Source organism: Elephas maximus, chromosome 1, assembly GCF_024166365.1.
Source record: "Elephas maximus indicus isolate mEleMax1 chromosome 1, mEleMax1 primary haplotype, whole genome shotgun sequence".
Taxonomy (NCBI): Eukaryota; Metazoa; Chordata; class Mammalia; order Proboscidea; family Elephantidae; genus Elephas; species Elephas maximus.
In genome coordinates, this window is record NC_064819.1 from 214,477,059 (window position 1) to 214,502,997 (window position 25,939).

The 25,939-nt window shown below is 39.6% G+C and overlaps 1 protein-coding gene across 11 annotated transcripts in view; it reads right to left on the reverse strand.

The window, feature by feature from the left end:
• The window catches only part of PLAGL1 (PLAG1 like zinc finger 1), a 146,348-nt gene that overhangs the window by 45,441 nt on the left and 74,968 nt on the right, over positions 1-25,939 (reverse strand). For all 11 annotated transcript variants that reach the window (XM_049902707.1, XM_049902720.1, XM_049902746.1 and 8 more), the window contains one exon: positions 6,498-6,536. The gene's annotated coding sequence lies outside the window, so the exon portion shown is untranslated. The remainder of the gene's footprint in view (positions 1-6,497; positions 6,537-25,939) is intronic.

The following is a 25,939-nucleotide window of genomic DNA, read 5'->3' on the forward strand; positions in this document are numbered from 1 at the left end:
CTAAAAGATTACCAAAAATGGGTGCTGAATGTTATTAAATGTCCCACTGGACTCTGAGTTCAAATTTTTTTTTTTTAATTACTGATGAGAAATAGTTTATGCAAAAAAAATCCCCAATCATCTTTGCCTTCTTTAAGCCCTATTTGGTCACAGTAGATAATTTTTTTTTTTTTAATCTTATTTGTGGATTTTTACTGACAGTGAATATTTTAAAAATATTGTTGGCTGTTAACTTTTAACGAGCGTTACATAAGCCTCTTAAAGCATATATGCGTGTGTGTGTGTACACATATTTATCTCTTCTGAGCCTTGGAAGTTATGTAGCATGAAATTAATTGTTCTATGAACATTACAGGAAACCCTGGTAGCATAGTGGTTAAGAGCTACGGCTGCTAACCAAAAGGTCAGCGGTTCGAATGCACAGGCACTTCTTGGAAACTGTATGGGACAGTTCTACTCTGTCCTATAGGGTCACTATGAGTCGGAATCGACTTGACAGCAATGGGTTTGGTTTTTTGGTTTTATGAATGTTACAAAGAATTTATCAGGAAAGCAAACAGGCCCACCAGGTCAAGATAGCCTTCTTTGGTTGTTAAGGGTTGAGTTGTGCCCCCCAAAAATATGTGTTGTAAATCCCAACCTCTATGCCTGTGGTTATAATCGCCATTACGAAACAGGCTGTCTTTGTTATGTTAAGGAGGCAAGATTAGTGTAGGTGTATCTTGAGTCAATCTCTTTTGACATATAAAATAGATTAAACAAGTGAGCAGAGCAGAGACAGGGGAAGAGAGATCCCAAGCCATATGAAGACTACCCAGAAGTAGAAGCTCAGAAGAGACGAGGACCTTCCTCCAGAGCTGACAGAGGCAGAAGGCCTTCTGTTAGAATTGGCACCCTGAATTCTGACTTTTAACCTCCTAAACTGTGAGAAAATAAATCCCCGCTTGTTAAATCCAGTCATTTGTAGTACTTCTGTTATAGCAGCACTAGGTACCTGAGAGAGTAGTGTCTCGTACACTGCAAGTTTTAGTTTATTTATGTAGAACTTTATATAGAGTCTACTTGAAATTTTCTGAATCTCCTTTGTATCTGCTCAAATATCTCTTTTTGTATTATTAATTTTTTATGAGCTAGTACATGGTTAATTTTTCTAAATGTTTCAAAGGCATTAATAACTTGGTATATTATCTGTTTGGAGAATACAGAGTTCTAATACTGATATTTAGTCTTATTCCAATAAGCAATAGTTAAGCACTCAGCTGCTAACCAAAAGTCTGGCAGTTCAAACCCACCCAGCCACTCCACAGGATAAAGACCTGGCAATCTGCTCTCATAAGATTAGAGCCAAGAAAATACTATGGGGAATTTCTACTCTGTCATACAGGGTCACTATGAGTTGCAATCAACTCAATGGCACACAACAAGACTCTTATTCTTTATGTTATTATAGTGTGTACCTGGGCTACTCAGTCTTTCTTTATGTTACTATAGTATACGGCTGTTTATCTTTAGTCTATTGGTTCGTTAATGGCTAAGAGGATCCATGACAAGATTTGAAATATTTCTTTATTCCAGCTCCAGTGAGAAATATCAAAACCCCAGGGGAAGCCCTCCAAGTTGGTCTGGCTTGGATCACATGGCCATCCCAGGACCAGGGCACCACAAGGACAGAATACAAAAATAGCCCCAACTTGAGTCATCTACCCATCTCTCTGGTTAGGAGGGAACAAGGGAAGGGTGTATTAGGTAAAGTCAGTAACTACTACACTGTCTTTCCCCCATCCCACTTCCCATCTTTTTAAATATATATTGGGGTATGCAACCCAAATTACAACGGAGTTTTTTTTTGAACATTCATTTTTCATTCAACAAGTGTTTACTGAGCAGTTGTTTTCTGGCACTGTTCTAGGTGCTGAGGATACATGAGTGTGAACAAAACATACAACCATTCCCTTCCTTGTGCAGCTTTATCTTGGAACAAAGGGCAGACAAATAAGTAAAATATGTATCAGATGATGATCAGAAAAATAAAGGAATGAAGTGATAGGAAGTGCTGGCAGGGTGAGGCAGGGGAAAACAGTGGCAATTTAAAACAGGTTGGTCAGAGAAGGCCATGAGAAAATGACAATGCAGCAAAGACCTAAAGGAGGTAAGGAAGCAAGTCATGTGGCTATTTGTAGGAAGGACAATTGCAAAACTCAGATGTAAGAACAAGAAAACTGGAGTGGTTACTACAGTGAGTGAGAGAGCAATAAGAGATTAGTCAGGGGTAACAGGCGGCCTGTATCATGCAGAGGCTGATAAGCCTCTGTAAGTGAGATAGGGAAGCACTGGAGACACTAGAGCAAGAAAGCAACATGATCACACTTACAGTTTTAAATAATTTATCGGCTGTTGTTTGGAGGATAGATTATAGGGGAGAAAGGAGAAACGTGGGGAGACCAGTTAGAAGACTACTACAATATAAAGATGATGAAGACTTGGGCCAGTGTGGTAGCAGTAGAGGTGGTGAAAAGTGTTCATCTTCTGGGTGTACTTAAGGTAGAGATGACAGCATTTCCTGACAGCTGGATGTGTGGAGGGTGAGAGAAAGAAGAAACGAACACGGCTTCTGGCCTGGGCAACAGAAAGAAGAGTTGCCACTTACTAAGATAAGGAAGACTGAGGAAAAAGAAAGTTTGGTTGGGAGTAGGGGTGAGCTAGGGAGCTCAGTTTAGATAGGTTTGGTTTGATATGCCTATCAGATATTTTGTAGTTGGACACTGAGTCTCGCGTTCAGGAGAGCGGTTCACACTGGAGATATAAATTCAGTAGTTGACAGAAAATATAAATATTTAAAGCCATGAAACTGAATGAGGCAAGAGAGTGCATGTAGACAGAGAAAAAGTCCGAGGGCTGTGCCTTTGGAGGTCAGGACAATGAAGAGGCATCTGCAAGTAAGATTGATAAGGACTAGCCATGGAAAAAAGGAAGTTCAACTGAGAAAGTGTGGACACTTGGAAGAAAGAGGGGAAAGTGTTTCATGGAGGAGCATGGTCAAATGGATCAATGCTGCTGCTAAGTCAGATGAGAACTGAGAACTAACTGCTGGATTTGCAACATGGAGGTCACTGATGACATTCAAGAGAGTTTTGGTGGAATGGCGGAGGCCGAAGTCTGACTGAAATGTGATCAAAATGGAACTGTGAGAAAGTAAGGGCTGGGAAGTTGCGTGAACAGCAGCAGGGAACAGAAATAGTGTGGTAACTAGAGGGGAATGGGAGATATTTTATTTTTTTAAGTAAAGGCGGGGAGATACATAATGCAAAGGAGAGAAGGGACAATGGCTGAGTAGATGAGAGGGGATGGAATCTAAGAACACAAGTACAAAACAAACTTCAGGCTGGATTTGAGCAGTTAATCCAAAAAGGAAGAAGAAAAAGAATATATTGGTACAGGTGCAGGTGAACTGGTAAATGCAGTGATGGGAGCTTATGGAAGTGTTCTTCTGGGGCGTTTCTATTTTCTCAGTGAAAAATGAAAGAAAGTCATCATTTGAGAGGGGGAATAGGGAAAAGAAACTGGAAGTTTAAGGAAAAAGATGTTTTAAATATCTTCTGGGGGGTTAACGGACCAAACTGCAAGAAAACATTAAGTGCCCACTTGAGGATAGTAATCTAATAGCTAAATTAACACCAATGAGCATGGCTGGGTATCTTCTCCAGCTCTGCTCAGCTGGACAGCTTCAAGCATGGAGTAGGCAGACCAAGGCACTGGGATTTAGACAGCTAAGTGCAATAAACCAAGAGAGACGGGTGAGGGAGATGAGGGTGTATGGGTGGGTTTTTTTCCTCCATTTTTTTATTGCTGTAAGAAGTAGTTTATAGATCTGCCAATTCAGCATTTGTCTCTTATGCAAGTCAATGAAAATAATTACATCATGCTGTGTAATCATCACTAATATCCACCCATTGCTGTATTTTCCATCTGTATGGGTGGTTTCAATGATGCAGTAGGGTACTTGCATTGAGTAAGGAAGGAGGTGAGGATATGAGGGGAATGTGGTACAGCGGAAAAAGTCCTATGTCTAGATGGGGTAAAAAATTTGCTGAGAGTGGAAAGGTGGGTTGGAAAAACTGAGCTGGAAAGATAGGAGGTAGTAGATAGGAGAATGGTAGGCTTGAAATCAAGATCACGTAGGGAACGTAGTTGTTGTTAATGACTAGATCTACCATATGACCATGGGAGGAAGTGGCTGAAGTAGTCTGAAGGACAAAGTCATTGAAAGAAAAGAAGTCAAGAACCCTGAAAACCCAGGGTATTGGAAGGCTCTTTATGTGGCCTTAAAATCACCAGGAACTAGGACAGGAGTAGTCTTGGAGATGACAATGAGCCAAGAGCTAAATCTTCAAGGAATGAGAAACACTGATGTGGGAGTTCGTAGATGACTAAAATAAGGACAGATACGTCACATAATCTTACTTGTAGGGTTTCAAAAATGTGTATTTATCGTCATATTTATGTAATTATTTAGACTTATCTCTACGTCAACTGTTTTAAGTTTGTTTAACAGTCCTTTTATGCTGCAACTTCCTCCATTCTAGCTCAGTGTCCTTATTTTCTTTTGCTACCATTGTGGAAAATGTGGAACAGAGCCTGTCATCTATACGATTTCCTAAATTTTAAAGCAACATTTCCCCCAAAATTTCCATGGAGCACCAGACCTATGTTGTATTTGATGACCTAAGGGTTCCAAGGTGAAATTAAGTTTGAGAAACACAGACCCCAGCCTCTCTTAGATAATCAGTCTTGTTGGGGGGGGGGGGGGGGAAACCCATTGCCATGAACTCTATTCCAACTCATAGTAACCCTATAGGCCAGAGCAGAACTGCCCCAGAGGGGTTTCCAAGGATCAGCTGGTAGATTCAAACTGTTGACCTCCTGGTTAGCAGCTGTAGCTCTTAACCACTGGGCATCCAGGGTTCCTTGTTAGAAATAAACAAGTCTAACTTAATTTTAAGGAGCCCTGGTGGTGCAATGGTTTGGTAGTGCAATGGTTAAGCACTCAGCTGCTGACTGAAAGGTCAATGGTTCAAATCTACCCAGTGACTCCACAGGGAAAAAGACCTAGAGGTCCGCTCCGGTAAAGATTACAGCATAGGAAACCCTACGGGGGCAGTTCTACTCTCTCATATAGGGTCGCTATGAGTCAGAATTGGCTTGATGGCACACAACGAGGTCACAATTTTAACTGTTTCTCCCCTAATTTACCTGACCATAGACTCCATTTTCCATATAACATCAGTTAACATCCCTACCTAGACATTATTCTAAGGAATATATTTTGGGGAAAGCTGTATTGGGGGTATTTGTCTTCCTGGTGGTCTCAAAATAGGTGAAACAAAAACTGCTAGAACAAGATACAAGATATTGATTTAGATACTCTCAGAGAAGGAAAATACCATTACGTTACTTTGTAAGAGCATTCTCCTCAGCTGCTAAAATAATAATGAATGAAACCATCTTCAGACAATGATCTTTCTCAGAGATGTCTTTAAAATTAGTTTAGCATATTTCAATTCTTCTCCACCAAAATGATACCATAAATATAAATTTAAAAACACTGGCTTCATCTTACAGTTTATAAACTTATTTTTCCACACTGGCAATGCAATCTCTATTCTAACAGGCCAAGTAAAACCTCCTTAATATTGTAAATATTTTCAGTGGTACATGGAATAACTCATTCTCTCAGGTTAAAAATGTTTTTTCAAATTCTATTTCAAATGGTTAGACCTTCTGGCTTAAGAAAACGACTATCCATCACTAATAATGGGAGTTTTAATTTTGTTCAATATAATACAAACAAAAAGTTATGAAACAGAAATATGGCTAATCCAAAGGATAAAATGGAAATGAAGCTAAAATTCTTTCAGTCTGGGGTCTTTCATTTACCTGTGAATTTTTGAGCTAAATGAAACCAGAATTCATTTTATCTTGCTAATTAAACCACCACTCAGCCTAGTGGCTTTCCCCCAGGGTGGTGCTGTTGCTTTTGCCACCTGCTGCAGAAACGTTTTGGGTACAGACTGTGATGTCCATCAGGATGGATGTGCAACCTCAGCTCTGCAGATGGCATTCTGCTTGCCCTCATCACAACCCCGGCAGGAAATCACTCCAAAGAAGCAGATGTCCCTGTCCCAAGATGTATAGATGTTTAATTCAAACGTCCTCAGAATATCTGTTGCCTAACAGCATAGAAAAAAGTGCAACAGACTTTAAAATGAAACAAATAATAAGGCTTTACTGCAATTTTTGCTCCCGGTTTTCTAGAACAGTTGTTGCTAGCTGCCATCAAGTCAGCTCTGACTCGTTGTGACCTTATGTATAACAGAACACAATATTCCCCAGTCTGTGCCACCTTCATGATAAGTACTAGAAAATCACTCTAATGTTATTAGAGAATACAAGGTGTCTGGGTGGAGGACAAAAAAATAATAATTAAAATATCAACTTACAAAGGCCAATGACAGTTTATGAAATCAGGCAGGAACAACCTAAAAACAAATAAAAATATTTATTACTGTTACATAATTGCTACACATTGATATTTTTATTAAGACAATTGCAGATTCATAAGAAGTTTTATGAAATAATACAAACAGAACCTGTGTACCCTTTACCTAGTCTCCCCCAAAGGTATCAATTTTCAAAACTATAGTACAATATCATAACCAGGACATTAACATTGATGCAATTCACTGATCTTACTCAGATTTATCAATTTTACTTGCATTCATTTGTACATGTATGTAAATACAGTTCTATACAATTTCATCCCATGTAGGTTAATGTATCCACTACCACGGTCAGCACACGGACCAGTTCCATCACCAGAAGGATCCTTCTTTTTGCCATTTGATAACCGCACCTACACCTCCTTCCCCATGCTCCTTCTCCTGTCCCCAGACCCTTGCACAACCATTAACACTAAACAATATCTGTTTGAAAACATTAAGGATTTTATTCATTGTGCCTAAGAGACTAGTTATATGCCAAGGCATGAATAAAGGATTCCATTTTTCTGCATTAAAGAACGATAGATTTTAGTTTAAGGAACAAATTTTCTAGGGAAAAGTTTCTTCTCGTTGTTACCAGAGCCTAGACTACTCCCTTCAAAAATGAAAAGGTGAAAAGGATCACTAAAAGTGCTGTATGAATTTGATATTCTCAATAATTTTCTAATAACGAGAAACCTTAGTGTGCTTACCATGGGCCAGTCTAAGTATTTCATATCTATTATCTTATAACTCACAACTAGCAGGTGGCAGACACGCGATTCAAACCCGGCATGTAGGTCCAGGTTCTTACTGCTTGGGCTATGCTGTTGTTGGTTACCGTAGAGTTGATTCCAACTTACAGTGGCCCTATATGACAGTGTAGAACTGCCCTATAGGGTTTCTAAGGCTGTAATCATTACAGGAGCAGACTGCCAGATCTTTTCTCCCACAGAGCAGACAGTGGGTTTGAACTGCCTATCTTTTGGTTAGTAGCTGAGCGCTTAACCATTGGGCCACCAGGGCTCCTTGGACTTGGGCTATACTGTCACTCAGAAAAAAAATCTGTGATGATGAAATCTATTCATTCTGTGTCATCAGCAATTTCTATGACAAGTAAATCACTTGATTATTGGTAAAATTCATTTTAATATTAAAAAAAAAAAACCAAACCCATTGCTGTTGAGTCAATTTCAACTCACAGCAACCCTAGGACAGAACAGAACTGCCCCATAGGGTGTCCAAGAAGTGGCTGGTGGATTTGAACTGCTGACTTTTTGGTTAGCAGCTGAGCTCTTAACCACTGTGCCACCAGGGACCCCATTTTAATATAGAGAAAATAAGGAAATGACCAAAACAATAATTTGTAAAATGGAAGTAGTGCTTTATTCAAACAGTAAGTGATGGGAAATTGCCAGAACAAAGGACAGGAAAAAATTTATACTAAGACAACAAAGTGACTGCCTGTTCTGAACAGCTTCTCTTTAATGTATGTTGGGGATACCAGGCAGAGATTTATACGTAGCCATAATTACTCTCAAAATACTCAAGTGGGAAAAGATGACAAGAAGCGTGAAATTTTTGGTCAGAGATAAAATCTTCAAAATTAGGTTCTCTAGTCAATAAAACCCATAAACCTATTTCTGTCGAGTCAATTTCGATTCAGAGAGACCCTGTAGGACAGAGTAGAAATGACCCATAGGGTTTCCAAGGAGCAGCTGGTGGATCTGAACTGTGACCTTTTGGTTAGCAGCCAAGCTCTAAAACTCTAAAAGTAATCTTGGATTGTAATAATTTATTATTCTGACAAGCTTTATTAGCTTAATAATGCAGCACTAATGAAGATTAGCAGACATTTCTGTAAAACCACATACACAGTTATGCCAATCACTCAATAATACTTACCAAGTGTCTATTCAATAAGCCATTAATATGGTGCCCCAAGGCTGTAATGGTGGTGTGAATGGCTAATCGACAGGCTGGAGGTTCCAGTCCACCTAGTGGCACTTCAGGAAAAAGGTCTGACAACCTACTTCTAAAAAATTCGCCACTAAAAACCCTACGGAGCACAGGTCTACTCTGACACACATGGGTTCACCACGAAATCAGAGTTGACCCCACAGCAAGTGCTGCTTTTATGGGGAAAAAGGCAAGACAGACCACTGAAAACCTATGCAATTTAGTAATCAAGAGAGTTAACCAAATAATGGGTACCTGGGAGATAACTGAAGCCCAGGTGGCTTAGTGCATGAGGGCTGTGGCTGCCAACCAAAAGGTGAGGAGTTTGAATCTACCAGCGCCTCCTTGGAAACACTATGGGGCAATTTTACTCTATCCTGTAGGGTTGCCATCAGTTGGAATCAACTCAATTTCATCCAGTTTGGGGTTTTTTTTTGGGGGGGGGCAGGGGGGATAACTATGAGTCTGAATGATTCCATGGCAATGTTTTTTGTTTTTTTTTGCAGTAACTTGGAAGCCCAGGTAGGCGCTCAGTGAGACTAAAGAGTGCCTCGAGGGATATTAAATATGCATAAACAATAGACGAGAAAGGCTGATGCAGCAGAAGGGAGAGGGAGTGCTTAGCAGTGGCTTCTCACAGCCAGGAAAAGTGACTTCATTCTAGCTCTGTCAGCTCAGACTCAACTGAGCTCTAGACACTGCCCAACAACTCCACACCTCCCCACTCTTTTGTGTTTTAAGTGAAAGTTTACAGTGCAAATTAGCTTCTCATTCAAAAATTTATATACAAATTGTATTTGTGACATGTTGCAACCTCTGCAATGTGTCAGCACTCTCCCTCTTTCCCTTTATATCCCGGGTTCCTTGTGTCCATTCGTCCTGGTTTCCTGTCCCTTCCTGCCTTCTCATCTTTGCTTTTGGGCAGTTGTTGCCCATTAGGTCTCCTACACTTGATTGATCTAAGAAACACATTCCTTGCGTGTGTTACTGTTTGTTTTCTAGGCCTGTCTAATCTTTGCCTGAAAGGTGGACTTCGGGAGTGGCTTGTTTTGAGTTCGCAGGCTCTCCAGGGGCCATAGTCTCGGGGGTCCCTCCAGTCTCTGCCAGGCCAGTAAGTCTGTCTTTTCGTGTGTGTGTGTGTGTGTGTGTGAATTTGAATTTTGTTCTACATTTTTCTCCCACTCTGTCCAGAACCCTCTATTGTGAATCCTGTCATAGCAGTCAGTGGTGGCAGGTGGACATCATCTAGCTGTTCTGGACTTAGGCTGTCTCCCCACTCTCTAGTTGTTTCGTACTGCCTCTTCCAATTGTCCTCCTTACACTCTACTCTTGTACGTACATCTCTCTGCTAGCAACCCCACTGCATGCTTCACTGAGAAAAAGAGAAGCCATTGGACAGAGCAACTCATCTTTCCAACTCTAAATCTACATGCTCCCCTGCAGGAGGAAATGCCCTTCCTAATATCAGAGGTCAACCCCACCGCTCCACTCAAAATCTCCTCCAGATCCTCCTCCTCCCTCTCTCTGCTAGATAACGCCCCCTACACACACACATAACCATGCTCTGCGTTCACTGACCTCACTTTGTCTTCTACCTCCCACTCTATATTCCCACCTTTCTCAGGCAAACTTCCAGAAAGAATTGAACACTTAAACAATCCCCACTTCCTTACCCTCTATTCACTTTCTAACCCATTGCCTTGGCTCTTATTCCCACTACTCTATCAAAGGATCTTTATCAAGGTCATCAAAACGATCAAACCAGGGCGCTGAGGCTCAAAGGAGACTGCTAGGTTGAGACAGTAAAAACTGTGTGTGCCTCCTCCCTTGGTGATATGCAAGGGCCCAGGGCTGCCCTAAAGCACTCCTTTCAGGACATGAGACTAAGGACTTTATCTTCCAAGATCCCTTCCTCCATCCTCCCTTATGTCATCCTCCCTGTATTAAATCTCAAAACTTACTTCTTAGAACGTCTCATTGCTTTTCATTATTTTTAACTGGGAAAAAGGAACCTGTTTGACCCAAGATTGTTTTCTATGTTGACCACTTGGTATTCATGATTTTCTTTGTCATAATAACCAGAGAGTCAGTGGTTTTATCACCTCTGCACAAATAAGAAAATTTTGGCTGAGAGAACAAAAGAACAAAACATTTCCCAAGATCGGACAGTTAATGAGTGACAGAGCTAGCATCTGACATCTGACTCAGATCACATGGATTCCATCCACCAGGCTGCCTGCTCTTCTGGCGATTACATCTTGTTTTTTGGTTCTTCCCATTAGATGTTAACAAGGCAAGGGCATCACTCACAGAGTCATGACATAGTCTCAATACCTCCATGATGTCAGAAGACATAGAACTGATTCAAATTTGCTGTAAGCAATTACATAAGAAACTGATTTATATGTGACAATTGGAGCCCTGGTGGTGCAGTGGTTAAGTGTTGAGCTGCTAACCAAAAGATCAGCACTTCAAATCCACCAGCTGCTCCTAGGAAACCCTACAGGGCAGTTCTACTCTGTTCTATAGGGTCGCTGTGAGTCACAATCAACTTGACAGTACTGGGTTTGGTTAATAGGCCTTTATTAATTAAAAAAAAAAAATGAGAACAATAATTGTCAAGATACCAATCAGGACATTTTTCTTCCCTAGCTCTACCTGGGGCATCCCTTGGTGGTACAAATGGTTACATGCTCAGCTGCTAGCCAAAAGATTGGAGGTTTGAGTCTACCCAGAGGCACCTCCAAATAAAGGCCTGGCGATCTACTTCTAAAAAATCAGCCACTGGAAACCCCATGGAGCACAGTTCTATTCCAGTACACATGGGGTTGCCATATGAGTAGTACAGAAATTGGTACCAGAGGTAGGATGCTGCTTTAGTAAAAGCCTAATGTGTGGCTTTGGTTTATGGTGAGAAAACTGGTACTGAAGGCTGGAATGATGGTGATACATTTTTATACGGTGGCAAAATATCTGGTAGAACATTCGCTTCTGATACCTCAGCAGGCAGATTGCCTGTCTCATCAACTTTGTAGTTCTAGAAGAAAGGTCAGAAAACAAAATGTTCATAGTGTGCACTGGTTATTACTGGCTGCATTGGAAAGTGCCTCAAGAAAGAGACGATCTCAGAAAAGAAGTATTCAGTTCTCAAGAAGTGAAGAGAAGTGATTCCAGACATCTCAGACCGCAACCTTACCAGAACTAACTACTTTTTAACCCCCACCCTAACAACTAAAAATTAGATTTTGAGAGTCATAAGCCCAGGAAAAACTTTTTTTAATTATTATATTGCCCCAGGGCAAGGATAGATAAGGTATCCCTTAAATCTTTTCACTTAGATAAAATGACTGAAGGAGTACACCAGGTTAATGTAAAGCTTTCAAATAGAAGCCAGACGGTCCCATGATAACTTTCTTTAGGTCCAGAGAGAGCTACAGGAGAACGCAAATCCATGTGTCAGAACTGAGAACTAGGTCTCAAAACAAAACAAAAAACTATAGGTGTGTTTACTAGCAAAAAGAAACGACTAGAAACAAATAGCTAAGAAACCTTCTAAATTTTGGAGGGAACTGTACTGCCAAAGAGAACCAGTCTACTAGTTGAAGTTTTAAAATGGCTTTTTGGCCCCCAATCTTATACATGCAGAAAGTAGGCAGAAAACATTGCTCAGTTCCCAAGCAGGGCATATTCCCTAACCTCCACTTCATATGTGGCTCAAGAGAATAATAAAAAAGAAAGACCCTCCCACAGGGCAGAGCCAGAGCTTTGAGAAAAATGAAAAAGAAAACGACAGAATCAGGGCCTAATCGAGAAACACTTCCCTACCCCAGGGTGTCCCAATAACTGTTTTGAGGGATTTCAAAATTGCTATGAACCAGTGACTCCTATGTGTCTTCCATGTTTTTCTTTTCCAGATGGGAGAGTTTACTGTGGTTAGCCTGTCACTATTCTCATTATTTATTAAGGTATATACAGTCAGAAAGTCTGGTGGCATAGTGGTTAAGAGCTGCAGCTGCTAACCAAAAGGTCGGCGGTTCAAATCCACCAGGCACTCCTTGGAAACTCTATGGGGCAGTTCTACCTTGTCCTATAGGGTCACTATGAGTTGGAATTGATGGATGGCAACGGGTGTGTGGCGTATACAGTGGTGAGTGGGGTGTATGTAAGTGTGTGCAGATAACATGCATTTCATAAATCTCCTAATCAAGAGAAATCATACCAAGGTCTAATGTAAAAATGATTGCACATGACCCAGAAATCCTAGGTACTGATTGGGACGCAGTAACTGGATGGAAAGTTAACTGACAACTCTTGGGGAGGAATTAGTATATTCTGTGTTTGGGAAGAAAATGAATGGAATGTTTAGTGACCAAAAGGGCTGACTGTGATTGAGACTTTCAGTGCTCCACTGATATACAGTCCTTTTCTCCTTCTAGGCACATGGGATAAGTCCATTTCTCTACTCTGATAGGGCTATATCATTCATTTTAGCCAGAGATGTGAGCAGAAACAACATGTATTCCAGAACAAAGCATTTAATCAACAGCATAAAGCCCTCCAGTACTACCTACCTGTGCTGAGGAAACCACTGTCCCCCTCTCATGTTTCAGGTGGTCTATCTACAATACATGAAGATTTCTGAATAACTGTGTAAAACAGGGATCTCACCAATCTACTCTGGACATGTAGCACGGGCAAAAAACAAACGAATAATTTTTATTGTGTTAAACCACTGGCACTTTTGGGATTGTCTGTTACTACAGCATAATTTAGCATCTTCTGACTGATACACAAAGTTTCTTAGAGTAGAATCCAAACAAGGTAAGTTAGTTAAACGATCTTAACGGGCAGTTCTATCACTTGTTGATTGATAGCCTGGAATGTCCATCTCCACCACACCCCCCGCACAGCAGTAACACTACTGGGGACTGAACAGTCTTCTCTGCTCATCAGATTGCTTTCTCCCCTGGACATATTAAAAATGACACCAAGTTCCTTACTGATAAAACCCTCTCAGTTGATGCATTCTTTCTTTAATTATGGAAATAACAATTATCAAGCCGTAGTTGTCAAATCCTGGTCGTCTTTTTTACCTAAAGAGAGACTATTCTTTGAGCTTTCTGCTTATACTGAATTTCTCCCGTTATAAGATTGATCTTCTAACTAGTTCTAGGGCACCTCACAATTGCCACTGTGCACTGTCTGTATTTGTGTTTTTACTGCAGCCACCTGCTTCTGACAGATTTATTATCTCCTTTCCACTGACTTCATTTAATTTTTCCTCTTTCCAAATGGGGATCAGGAAGCAACAGTTCAGGAGGAACTGTTATGAATCAAAGAGGGAGGTCAGATGCCACTCTTACTTTAATTAGCTCTACATTAGCTCTTCCTGAGCCCTCGCTCCCCATCCCCCACACAAAAAAAAAACACTTTATGTAGCCTTGCATCCTACTTGCCCAATGAAGTCTGATATTTCCCTTAAAAATAACATGTATAACATATACAGGTAACTCGAGACCAAACACCCAGATGGAAAAGACTATACCCCTCCACTCACTCAAAACAATGACAGGAATAGGAATGCCAGTTTCTAAACAGCTAAGGCCCTCTAAAAGAAGATTCATGAAGTAAACATGGTCTTCAATATACACAATTTCTGACCAATCCTCTTCTCACGCACCAGCCGTTTCTTCTTCTCTCCTCCTGTTATCCAAGTCAGCATAACAAGGGGCTGGGAAATTCAGTAATATTTGGTAATTTCAAGATTATTTTGAGTTGTTAACCTAATAGAAAAAATTTAATATTCCTTTCTGGTTTTAGTTATCCTAACACAGACACACACACACATTAACAGGGAGACAGAGAGATGACATCTACCCCAGTTTTTAAAAATCTGAATTACTGAGTAACAAGTTTAGGCTTTAAAACCAGAGTATTTTCCATCATCCACCATATTTTTACACAAGTTACATGCGCCTTCTACATTTGTTTGCCAACCATGCCCTCCCCCACTGTGAGGTATTTTCATAAGTGCTGCCATGCCAATTTTTTTTTACATGTTGCTGTAAAAAAAATTAGCACTTCGCACTTACAAAAATACCTTGAGGAGGAGGGTGCAGTTGGCAAACGAACTTAGAAAGTGTGCATTATTTGGGTAAAAATATGGTATACTCCCAACATTGTGGGAAAGAACTGAGATTGCCAGAAAATAGGCAAGTCATTACAAAAAATAAAACAAAATCCCTAATTAAAGTACACTAAGTGAAATTTGGGGCCCTGGTGGTACATTGGTTAAGAGCTATGGCTAACCAGAAAGGTTGGCAGTTCAAATCTACCAGCAGCTCCTTGGAAACCCTACGGGACAGTAGTACTCTGTCCTATAGGGTCACTATGAATCAGAATCTACTCGATGGCAACGGGTTTGGTTTGGTTCTTTTAAGTGAAATTTTTGATCCATGGTATTCCAAAGACTATGAATCTGTGTTACTTTAATAGTCCCCAACCCTGAGAAGTGTCAGAAACATCAATGTTCCTATACATTACAGATTTTAAAACATTAACGGATGTTAAATTCACAGTGAATGACATGTCCACGTGTTCTACATCATGTCCTCTGAAGAATATGAACATTTTTCACCAACTGTTTAAACGTAATTTTATAGGCTGCAATTTTAAACATCCTTTTAAGTGTGACAAGGAATTACCATTAAAGCATGACAGTGACCTTACGCTTCACAGAAGTGCAGATTTAACCTAATTACTCTACCCAAGCGCTCACAATCTCCTTAGAACCAAGGATGGCGAGACTTCATCTCACATACTCTGGACATGTTATCAGGAGGGACCAGTCCCTGGAGAAGGACATCATGCTTGGTAAGGTAGCGGGTGAGCGTAAAAGAGGAAAATCTCAACAAGATGGACTGACACAGCGACTGCAACAATGGGCTCAAGCATAACAACGATTGTGAGGATGGTACAGGACCGGGCAGGGTTTCATTCTGTTGTACATAGGGTGGCTATCAGTCAGAACCGACTCCAGGGCACCTAACAACAACACTCTACTTCACCGAAGTGCTCACTGTCTCCAGCAGAAGCTAAACTGAAAACATTGTAAGTACTAATAATATTATCCTTATAAAAGATATGACAGGGAATAAGAGACAACACCACGAACTACATTAGCTTATATCCAGTCCCAACATTTCACTGACGCATGTGTTTCTAGAAAAGCTTCCACAAACTTTCCTTAGGAACGATGCAATACTAGAGGGCTGAATTCCTAACCAAAGATTCAGAATCAAATAAATTATTGTTATGAGCAACAATGCCATTAAAAAAAAAATGAAATAACCACCACAAATTTCTATGTTATCTCCAAGGGTAAAATTATCATTAAATGCTTATCAAAGTGAGTGCAAATAATACATTGAACAGTATACAATTATAATTTAGTTCAGTTTAACTAATAAAGACTTGTCTGCCTTGAATAGTGTGGTCTTTTAAGAACTATCTATATAGGATCAAATTTACAACAGCAACTTGAAAGATCAGATAGGACACTTAGGGGACAGCGAGTTTATATTAATGAGGGAGGACCAATTCAGACAAGAAGGGTGAGAATGCTTGTACAACTTGAAGAATGCAAACAATGTCACTGGATTGTACATATAGAAATTGTTGAATTGGTGTGTTTTCTGTGTATATTCTCAACAAAAAAATGTTTTTTAAAAAATAACCCCCCATTTTAAAGTCAAGAAGTGAAAAGACGCACTGCATTGGGCAAATGTGCTGCTAAGGACCTCTTTAAAGTGCTGAAAAGCAAAGATGCCACCTTGAAGACTAAGGTGCGCCTGTCCCAAGCCATGGTATTTTCAATCGCATCATATGCATGTGAAAGTTGGACAATGAATAAGGAAGACGGAAGAACCAATGCCTTTAAATTGTGGTGTTGGCAGAGAATACTAAATATACCATGGACTGCCAAAAGAACGAACAAATCTGTCCTGGAAGAAGTACAACCAGAACGCTCCTCAGAAACAAGGATGGCGAGACTGCGTCTTACATATTTTGGACACATTGTCAGGAGGGATCAGTCCCTGGAGAAGGACAACATGCTTGGTAAAGTACAGGGTCAGCGGAAAAGAGGAAGACCCTCAACGAGGTGGACTGATACAGTGGCTGCAACAATGCGCTCAAGCATAGCAACAATTGTAAGGATGGCACAGGACCTGACAGTGTTTTGTTCTATTGTGCACAGGGTCGCTATGAGTCAGAACCAACTCGATGGCACCTAACAACATTTTAAAAAACATCTCCTATAATAAAACAGACCCAAAATAAATAGACTCTTAACATTTTTAATGCTTCTGAAGTCCTTTTAAAAATGCATTATGTCTAGAGTTTGTATACACAGCTAACTGATTCTAACAGGTCATTTGAGGGGCCCAGGGTGACAGCTAATTCTTAAGAGCCCAGTCACTTTCACCCACAAGTTATCCTAACCTCATAGATAGCAACTGTGTCACTTACTGCCTTATAGTCTAGGATTCTGCAGGTGATTTGTACAACCCAAAAAGAAAAAAATCTTCAAGGAAGCCTCCTTTTTTACTTGATGTTTCTGGACAGCAAATAACATAAGACTTGCAATTACATAGCTTCAAATAAGTTGAAAGATAAGGGAATGCTGGTGAGAATTGCTGTAACTATCCTTACTTTTTAACATAATGGCAAAAATACCACAATAATCATTAAAGTATTTTATGTATTAATGTACTGATGCAAGAAACTAGGTCTGGATATTTCTCACTTGAAAACAGCTGACCTACTACTTGGGACACTTCTTGTTAAGTGGATCTGGGAGAGTCTTCTATCACGAAGCTGTAATATCTGCATATACGATTACCAACCAAAAAGGCTGCAATGAGAACTATCTGAGAGTTAATTAAATGAAAATGTTATTACCGTGTTTATACACAAATAACACGCACCTTCTACATGCCAACTGCTCCCTCCCATGCAAATTATTTTCTTAAGTACCACTATGCCAATTTTTTTTTTTTTACAGCAATGCTCCCTCCCTCCACAAGGTATTTTTGTAAGTGCTGCTATGCCAGTTTTTTTTCTTTTCCATATTTTTGTAAGCATTCCTATGCCAATTTTTTTGTTTTTACATTCTGCTGTAAAGAAAAAAAAAATTAGCATAGTGTACTTTCGAAAATGTCTTACGAGGGGGAGGGAGTGGTTGGCAAAAAAGAGGCATGCGTTATTTGAGTAAAAATATGGGAAGCACCTACGAAGTGCTTACAAAGAGAAGGTATGGCAAAGATTGTCAGTTTTCCCTGATACTCATTCTTCCCTTCTTCCTTCATGATAACATCTCTCAAATTTAAGTGTGCACACAAGACATTCCACAGTTTCCTGGAAGATAAAAGTTGTCATGTTACTGACTGATGAGATATAGGCAGAACCGTTACGTGCAAATTCTGGGAATAATTCTTGAAGGAGTGTACTCTTTTATTTCTTCCGTGTGACTGCTGACTGGGATAATGTCATGATAGCTTAAGCTTGATTAGCCAACTTCGACCATGAGACAAATAGAACAATGGTGCAAAACAGAGTTCAGAAACAGACCCATAATAAATATGGACACTTGATATTCCAAGAAGGGTACTACTGCAATTGAGTGGGAAAGAAAAATCTTTTCAAAAAATGATTCCAGAGCAATATAATTGCTGTACTAAAAAAAAAAATTAACCATGATTGTTTAAAAGTTTGCTTCGTATAAGCCTTGCACATTTCACCTTGTGCACACTCCTAGAAATATCATCTGTTCTGGTTGCTATTTTAAATGAGATTTCTTATACTATATATGACATCTATTAATTAATGTATATAAATTTTGAAAATGTCTTCTAATATTCTTCTATTTTTTGTAGTAGTTTTTTAGTTGATTCTCTTGAGCCTTCCAGGTATACAACTGTATCATCGTCAAATGTTGACAGAGTTACCAATACCTTTTCTTTTCCATTTACGATTTGTTTGTGTATGCTGACTGTAACGCAATAAAATATGTACGATTGAGGACAAAAATAACCTTGACCTTTATGTCATACACAAAAAGTATCTGAGATAGATCATAGATCACAAACCAAACTGTGAAAGAAAAAGATCTTTCTTTCACATCACTGTGGAATAGGCAAAGATTTCTTGAACAGGACACAAAAATCACTAGCTATAAAAAATTAATTTGATCTAATTATTTAAGAATTTTTGTTCATCAAAAGACGCATTAAGAGAGTACATAGGAAAGTCACACACGAACTGAGAAGATATTTGCAATATACTTTTTTATTCAAAAAAGGATTCTTATCCTGAATATATAAAGAACTCCTACAAATCAAAAAAAAGGCAGACAACCCAATAAAAATGTGCAAAACACTTGATCAAGTACTGTACAAAAAGATATCCAGATTGTCTAAGAAGTATATAAAAAGGTGTTCAATAATATTACTAATCATCAGGGAAATGCGAATGAAAACCATAATGAGATACCATATCACACTCACCAGAAGGCCTAAAATGAAAAAGAACAGCAACACGAAGTGTTGGTGAGAATGCGGAACAACTACAATTCTCATTCTAATGGGTGCATAAATTGTTTCATTCACTTCTGGTAAACTGACAGAATTTACTAAAACTAAATATATGCCTACTCTATGACCCAACAATTCTACTCTTAAGTATGTTCTGGTTATGGATTGAATTTTGTCCCCAGAAAGAAACGCGGAAGTCCAAACCCCTCTACCTGTAAATGTGACCCCGTTTGGAAGTAGGGGGTTTCTTTTGTTATGTTAATGAGGCTGTATCAGAGTAAGATGAGTCCTAAACCTAATCACTTCTGAATGGTGTGTTAGAGAAAGACAAGACTAGACACAGACACATACAGGGGAAGACAGATGCCATGTGAAAATACATCTACAGGCAGCCAAGGAATGCCAAAGAATAACTAGGGCTAGCGACAAGGACATACCCTCCCACAGAGCCAATGCTCTGAGTTGGACTTCTAGCCTCTAAAACTGTGAGACAATAAATTCCAGTTCTTTAAAGCCACCCATTTGTGGTATTTTTTGTTATGGCAGCAGTAGACAGAATTTAGTATCAGAGAATGAGAGAGCTGCTTTAACAAATACCCAAAATGTGAAAGTGGTTTTGAAACTGGGTAATAGGTAGAGGCTGGAGATAATGTGATGTGCTTAGTATTAACAGCCTAGCTTGCCTTGAAGAGAGTGTTGGCAAAACTATGAACATCAAGGTCAGGTCTGATGAGGGGTCAGGAAGAAATAAGGGATCCCATATAGAAATCTGCCACCATGAACAGAATGCTGCTAGAATTGCTTAGATGTGTTTCTGGTAAGGCTCTAAAAAGAAATAATGAATATATTATTGGACACTGGAAAAAGTCCATCCTTGCTATAACATAGCAAAGAACTTGTATGAATTATGTTCAAATGTTTTGTGGAAGGTAGAACTTGTAAATGATGAACCTGGATATTTGGCTAAGGAGGTATTTAAGCAAGATCTTAAAGGGGTGGTGTGGTTTCTCCTTGTTGCTTATAGTAAAAGGCAGGAGAAAAGAGAGAGATTGAGAAACGAACTGTATTAAAAAAAAAAAAAAGCACAGCTTCAAGATTTGGAAAATTCTATCGTAAAAACTAAGACAGCATGCCTTGGGGGATGGCTACACAACCATCTGCTAAAAAGATGAGGCTCGTGACCAATGAATCTGTTCAACGACCTCAGCAGAAACCCTGTCAGCTTAGACGGAAATAGACAGAGACAGGAAGAAATGAAAAAAAGCTGTCTGCCTACTGGGATTCTATAGGCAGGAAATGGGCCAATGGCAGTACTTGGTGCCAGGAAAAGGAAAACACAATCTTGGGAACAGTTCAGAGACCAGCAGGATTATCAGAAAGAGCACGGGGGGAGAGGAGTACCAGTTCCTTGGTTTCACAGGGTAGAGCTACCACCTAGGTTTCAAAAGGTGGGGACACCACCTCTGTTCCAGAGGGTAGGGCAGCAAGAATGGAACCACAGCCCACATGAAGGGGGTGAAGCTGTCATACTAGTGGGCAGGGAGAACAGGGCTGCTCAGGGCTGAGGGGGTAGGGTCACTGCTCTAGTGTACCAAAAAAACGGGAATGCCCTAAGCCAAGGGAGCAAGGTTTGCCACCCCAGTGGGCCTGGAAAGCAGGGTTACCACTCAAAAAGTCCGGAGGGCAGGGATGAGATGCCCAGATGGTCCTGGAGAACAAAGGATTATTTTCAAGCCCTGAGAGCTAATGAGATTTACTCTACTGGGTTTTGGACTTGCTTGGTACTCCTGACACCTTCTCTCCCTTTTGGAATGGGAATATATACTTTATACCTCTTGCACCATTGTACTTTGGAACCAGATAATTTGTATCCTAGTTTCACAAGTCCACAAAAGGAAAGGAATTTCACCCCAGGATGGAACACACCCATAGTCTCACCCACTGATTTAGATAATTCAGAAGATTAGATCTCAGATTCAGAGTTGACACTGCAATAGGTTAAGATTTTGGGGGATGATGCGATAGGGTGAGTGTATTTTCCACGTGGGAAAGACATGATTTGGAGGAGCTGTAGGGTGGAGCGTTATGGTTTGAATTGTGTCTCCCAAAAAGATATGTGGAAGTCCTATTCCCTTTACATGTAAATACCACCCTATTTGAAAATAGGGGTTTTCTGTTGTTACATTAATGAGTTCATGCCAAAGTAGAGGGTCCTGAACCTAATCGCTTCTGTGTGATAAACACAGAAACACACACACACACACACAGGTAAGACAGATGCCACAGGAAGATACATCTACATTCAAGAATGTCAACGGACGTCCAGGGCTGCTGACAAGGAAAGAGCCTCCCCTGGAGCTGATGCCCTGATTTAGGCTGCTAGCCTCCAAAACTGTGAGGAAATAAATTCCTGTTCTTTAATGCCAACTACTTCCAATATTTTTTGTTACAGCAGCGCTAGATAACCTTGACAGCTCCCAAATGAAATGCTGCAAATATCCACCAAAAGATCTGTTTATTCATAGTAGCTTTATTCATTAATAGTCAAAACTGAAATTTTAATAATAGTCAAAACCTTATGCACAATAGTCAAAACTTAAATACCTATCAACAGGAGAACAGATAAGCAAAATGTGGCACAATGATACAATGAAATATTACCCAAGGGGGGGGGGGAAGAACTATCAATACATATACCAACATGGATGAATCTCAAGAAATTATGCTGAATGGAAGGAGCCACACACAAAAGAGTCTGATTGAGTATACTTAATCTAAATTCAAAAATAGACGAAACTAATCTACAGTGGTGGAAATCAGAAGAGTGTTACCTCTTGGGGAAGTACTGGCCCATTTGTTTCTTAATGGATGTAATAATGTCTTTCTTGATCTAGGTAGTGGTTTCACAGGTGTAGTGCACTTTATACACTTTTTTTGCATGTATTTTATACCTCAGTAGAAGGGAAAAAAATTCTTTGTAAAAGATAAGCACACTATTTTTACCGTATCAGTTGCTTAGACAAATGTTATTAGGCAAATGGGAATGTTCTTACTTAAAAAGAAAACAAAGGTCAAGCAAACCATGATTAGGTTTCATTGACCTAAAACCAATAAGCCAAAATGAGAATATTCAAACTTTATCCGCTGGTATCAAGGAGGAAAATCCAGAGAAGGAACACACCAACCAGTTAGACCACGGCAACTACCATGGCCATCTCAACAGGACTCCAAGTAGCACGCTGGCAATGACGGCAAAGCACAATGTCAGTGGTGTGTTTTACCATAAATGCATCTGTTGGATGATTTTATTTTTTTGACTATTATTTTTAGTACCAAAGCAGTATGGCAAAGAAGAAACAGCAAGAGCTTTTGAATCAGACAAACCAGTTTTGCCACCTACTAGCTATATGGTGTTGGGCAAGTTTCTTAAACTCTTTGATACTCAGTTTCTTCACAATTTAAACAGATATTATCATACCTACTTTGCAAAATTGTTGTACAGCTATAATAAGTACTTATAATCATAGTTATTTAGCAATGCCTCCTTATATCCAAAGTATCATACGAGGCACTTGAACCTTAACTCTAGGAAATGGCATTTCGATAATAAAGATTGGTGATGAAAGGTAAGAATTTAACGAGACCTATAGATTACAAATTATAGGGTCCTTTTTTTTATCTAGCTAGTGGAAACCCTGGTGGCGTAGTGGTTAAATGCTACGGCTGCTATCCAAAGGGTCAGCAGTTCAAATCCACCAGGCGCTCCTTGGAAACTCTATGGGGCAGTTTTACTCCGTCCTATAGGGTCGCTATGAGTCAGAATTGACTCGATGGCACTGGGTTTGGTTTTGGGTTTGGTTATCTAGCTAGTAGGATCATTGAATAGGGCATCCTCTAAATAGGGGCTGGAAATTTTTTATTGAAAATAAATTGGATAAAATAGGTTTAGGGCAGAGGGAATGGCACGAATAAAAGAATGACCACAAAAACAGTGCAGTGAATCTTCAGGGACTGATGAGTGGTTAAGACTAGCTGTACCACTGGACTAATTCTGCCAAGTAACAGAATATGGGCCAGTAAGGCAAGCTAAGGTAGAGGGGAGGGAAGGGGCAGTGGTAGTTCAGTGCTAGAGATGCACAGAAGGGCTTGACTCCTGGCCAGTGAACTTTTAGGAAGAAAGGCCTGGCAATCTACTTCTGAAAATCTGCCACTGAAAATCCTATGGATCACAATGGCCCAATTCACAACCAATCATGGGGATGGCGCAAGACCAAGCACTAAAACCCCATGGGCCACGATGATTCAGTTTGCAACCGATAATGGGGATAGTGCAGGATCAGGCAGCGTTTCATTCATGGTGCATGGGCTGCCACGAGTCAGGGGCCGACATGATGGCAGCTTACAACAACAAAAGCAAACTGAGACCAGACAGGGAAGGGCCATCATTAGACTAAGAAGTCAAAGATCTCTTTTCTCAAGTCCTGAAGATGTCACTGAAGGATCCTGATGAGGGAACTGGCCTCAGTAGTCATTACATGTGACAGGAAAGGAAGGAAAACCTCAACACAAAGAGAATGAGCACAGAATAAGGGCCTAAATCAAGGTACCAAAAAGAGTGAAAGAAACAGATAAGACGTTGTTTTGTGCTGCTGAGTCGACTTCGACTCAGCATCCCTACAAGACAGAGTAGAGCTGCCCTGTGGGGTTTCCTAGGCTGAAATCTTTATGGGAGCAGATCTCCAGGTCTTTTCTCTCACGGGCTGGCTGGTGAGTTTGAACCACCGACTTTTTGGTTAGCAGCCGAGTGTTTAACCATTGTGTTACCAGGGATACTTAGGGAAGACAGTAGAACATTTAAGTTTATCCGTTTAAAAAAAAAAAAAAAATGAACAGACATTCAATTTCCCTGAATGATACAAGTAGTCTTGCCTTCAATGTTCAAAATGATCCTGACTGGTGCAAAAGCTCAAGCGAAGTATCCCAAACTAGCACACTTTACTGCTGGTGAATGAAATCTTTTCAAATATTCCACATATTAAAATCTCCACATATAAAACTTAATACTAAAACATTCAGGGTAAAACATGTAGAAAAGCTAAAATCATTCTTCCAGTTAAGTGGCTATTTTTCACAATATATGCCAAGTCTCTAATTTGCTCATGCAAGAGAGATCTATATCTCTATATCTACCCAAAAGATTCACACATAAATCACCTCAGAAAATTGGGAATATTGCCACATCAGTTGCTAAGCTCTTGTGTAATACTTTTTTAGTATAATCTCTCATCCATTATGCCCTTTGCTGTAGCAAAAGAACAGACACTTCATAACTTATGAAATATTACATGAAAAAGAAAAACTTAAATAAAACTGTAAATTAAATGCAGATTATATAAGTATAGGTATGTAAGGTTTACCTAAGAAAACAAGATAATTCAATAATTATTAAATAATTAAAATTAAAATAACCGACTACATTAGGATAAAGAAAAGGAGCACAAATGAGTATTCCTAGGGGCTAAGCACGATTGTTAGCCCTCTCTATGTATTAACTCATTTAATCCTCCCTGAAACCTTGTAAGGTTCATTCACCACCTACATTTTACAGATGAAAAAACTGAGATACAGAGAGGTTAAGTAACTGCCTAAGAGTACACGGTGAAGAAGGGGCAGAACTACAATTCTGAACCCAGGCAGTCTGGTTTCAGAGTCTAACGGATTGAGAAAATATACTTCATAAAATTAAACACCTTTCACGATTTAAAACTCTTAGAGAGCTAGGAGCAGAGGAGACCTTTAAATATCCAGCAAATGACATACTAAGCTGCGGTGCCACAGAAGCATCCCTGTTTAAGTCAGGAACAAGACAATAACACCCACTGGCATTACCAACATTTTTCACTACACTTGGGGTCCTAGCCAGTGAAATAACACAAACACAAAAGAGTAAGAGGTATGAAGATGAGAAAGGAAAACCTGCCATTTCTTGCAAATTATGCCTTCATAAGTAGAAATCTAAAATTATTTGCAAAGTAGTAACTATCCAATTAGGAAATATAATGGGAAACAAACTATTTGTAGCAGCAAGAAAAATCACCAGGACCTGGGAATAAATTTAGCAAAATGTGTACAAGTCTTTCTTTATAAAATACCATTGAAGGACCAAAAAGCCACATACCAGGTGAAGAGAATGACTGGCTATTTTAAATATGTCCATTCTTTCCATACTAATTTATAAATTCAAAGCCATTTCTACCATAATCCCAACAAGAATCTTCACGAAACTTCATAAAATTCACAAGGAATGGGAAAGGTCCAAACATAAACAACACAATTCAGGAGAAAGAAAAAAAAAAAATTTGTCCTGAAGACGTATCAGAACGTATGACAGAGCTATCTTAAGATTTGTTCAGGCAATATGGAGAGCTAGATATTCTGAAAACCCCCTCAAAACGAAGCACCTAGAACTACTACATAAACATCCTTTAAAATGTCAAATATTTATAGTTCACCAATTACTAGACTATGAAATCCCATGTGATAATTTCAATACATACAAAAAAAGCATTTGATAAAAATCACCATCAAGTATACATACCTATTATTTTCTAGCTTTGCCCACTGAGAGGGACTAGAAGCAGTGGCAATCCAATTATAACAAGGACACCTAGCACGCAGATATTGGTTTCTAAATACCATTCTTCATTGAAAAGAACCAGTACTTCTCAAAGAAATGGCTGGTTCTACGGTTGGGGCAGGGGAAATATGAAATCAGCTTGAAGCGTCTTGTGGAAACAGGCCGTAAGGAATTTTTTTTTTTTTTTTTTAATGGGGGCATTTTAAAAGGACCAA